Here is a 2,500-nt window from a genome sequence, read left to right as displayed (position 1 = left end):
CCCTAAATTCCACATACTAAGGTACAACAGGAATACGGGATAAATGCAGAGGCTACTTCCTACCAATATGGAAGCCGGGCAAAAAAAAAAAAAGAAAAAAGCTCACGCTAGCACGCCGGGCGAAGCATCGCTCTGAGGTGAGTTGCGAGTCGCAGGGATGCCGGTGAAGCAGGCTCGGGCTGAGTGGGCCAGCCAGCCTTTTGACTTAGGGAAGTGGCGTCGCCATGTCAAGTTCAAAGAGCTCTGTGAAGCTTTAGGGGGACAAAAGAACAACTGTTGTAGATGCAGGCAGGTCTGGGAGGAGAATTTTAAAAAAACTCAATACAACTGGAAATCAGCCCCCCGAAACGAGAACGGGGACCCATGAATGGCGGCCCATGACTTGAGGTTGCGTGTAACGGTGAAATAAACATCACGGCTGTGACGAAACGGTGCTGTTATTGCCCCACGGCTCACTCCCTTTCGTGATGTGTTGCTTTAATGTGACCTAAGTAAGTGATCTAAATTAGCAGGTGTTTTTTTGTTTGTTTGTTTGTTTTTAACAGCAAATATTGGGCTTGTCCCACCCATGAGCTGCAACTGTGATTGGTTGTAGTTCTGCTCTGCGTTGACATCCTGTAACAGACTTTCCCCCCCATGTTGTCAGTTTCCTCAAACGTACACTGACCCCTACTGGCAGGCTTGGGTTACTTTTATCCACAGCATTCCCTCCACAGAGTTCTTGTTGAATATTTTCCAGTGTTTTGTTTTGAGAGCAACTGGCTATAATTAAGCCAAACTGCAACTGATTGGTTTCCATCCCATGGCAGGCCATGCAGGTGGGCTTAAACGGCATCTGACGCTGAAATGTTTCGACTCTGAAGACTCCAAAGGCCGTATGAAATGTAACACAAGGACGTACATGTAAAAGAAAGGGTAATGCGTTGTAGATTTGTGAAAGCGTAAAGTAAGATGGAGTAAAAGTAAGAAAAGCAAGTGAAAGAATGTGCATGTAAGTGCTTGAGGATGGCAAAAGCTTACAGCACCTGGTATTCCCAGGCAGTCTCCCATCCAAGTACTAACCAGGCCCGACCCTGCTTAGCTTCCGAGATCAGACGAGATCGGGCGTGCTCAGGGTGGTATGGCCGTAAGCGAGAGCACTGCTTCCACTCAGCCTATTTATAAGCATGCGGCAAAAGACGGCTGCCTTTTCCACACTACAGGGGACACACATTTACTCGCCCTCCTTTCTTACTTCCAAAGCAACCCCACCAAGCTCATTCAAACCAATCACACATTTCATTGCTCTCTCCTGTCCTCCTTCTCTTTTCACAAAAAAAATAAAACAACAAAACTTGCTCTTTTGGCTGACACTTGAACATTCAGCAACAAAGGCTAACGCCGGCCGCCAGACTCGGCCTTGTCAACATAAAAGTCACATAAGCCACATGAGTCGAATGGGCTTGTGAAACGGGACAATTACAAAATCACAAATCTTTCTCAACTGTCTTGGCTCCTTTTATTTACACCCCTAAATTCCACATACTAAGGTACAACAGGAATACGGGATAAATGCAGAGGCTACTTCCTACCAATATGGAAGCCGGGCAAAAAAAAAAAAAGAAAAAAGCTCACGCTAGCACGCCGGGCGAAGCATCGCTCTGAGGTGAGTTGCGAGTCGCAGGGATGCCGGTGAAGCAGGCTCGGGCTGAGTGGGCCAGCCAGCCTTTTGACTTAGGGAAGTGGCGTCGCCATGTCAAGTTCAAAGAGCTCTGTGAAGCTTTAGGGGGACAAAAGAACAACTGTTGTAGATGCAGGCAGGTCTGGGAGGAGAATTTTAAAAAAACTCAATACAACTGGAAATCAGCCCCCCGAAACGAGAACGGGGACCCATGAATGGCGGCCCATGACTTGAGGTTGCGTGTAACGGTGAAATAAACATCACGGCTGTGACGAAACGGTGCTGTTATTGCCCCACGGCTCACTCCCTTTCGTGATGTGTTGCTTTAATGTGACCTAAGTAAGTGATCTAAATTAGCAGGTGTTTTTTTGTTTGTTTGTTTGTTTTTAACAGCAAATATTGGGCTTGTCCCACCCATGAGCTGCAACTGTGATTGGTTGTAGTTCTGCTCTGCGTTGACATCCTGTAACAGACTTTCCCCCCCATGTTGTCAGTTTCCTCAAACGTACACTGACCCCTACTGGCAGGCTTGGGTTACTTTTATCCACAGCATTCCCTCCACAGAGTTCTTGTTGAATATTTTCCAGTGTTTTGTTTTGAGAGCAACTGGCAATAATTAAGCCAAACTACAACTGATTGGTTTCCATCCCATGGCAGGCCATGCAGGTGGGCTTAAACGGCATCTGACGCTGAAATGTTTCGACTCTGAAGACTCCAAAGGCCGTATGAAATGTAACACAAGGACGTACATGTAAAAGAAAGGGTAATGCGTTGTAGATTTGTGAAAGCGTAAAGTAAGATGGAGTAAAAGTAAGAAAAGCAAGTGAAAGAATGTGCATG

The 2,500-nt window shown here is 46.4% G+C and overlaps 1 non-coding gene across 1 annotated transcript; it reads right to left on the bottom strand.

Moving 5' to 3' along the window:
• Positions 1–1,013: 1,013 nt before the first annotated feature.
• LOC140575580 (5S ribosomal RNA) lies at positions 1,014–1,132 on the bottom strand. Its single transcript, XR_011980854.1, has one exon. It is a non-coding gene; the product is annotated as a 5S ribosomal RNA (ribosomal RNA).
• Positions 1,133–2,500: the final 1,368 nt, after the last annotated feature.

Source organism: Salminus brasiliensis, chromosome 13 (assembly GCF_030463535.1).
Source record: "Salminus brasiliensis chromosome 13, fSalBra1.hap2, whole genome shotgun sequence".
In the NCBI taxonomy this organism is placed as follows: Eukaryota; Metazoa; Chordata; class Actinopteri; order Characiformes; family Bryconidae; genus Salminus; species Salminus brasiliensis.
The sequence above is the reverse complement of the archived record's forward strand: the minus strand, read 5'-3'. Positions and strand labels throughout refer to the sequence as shown.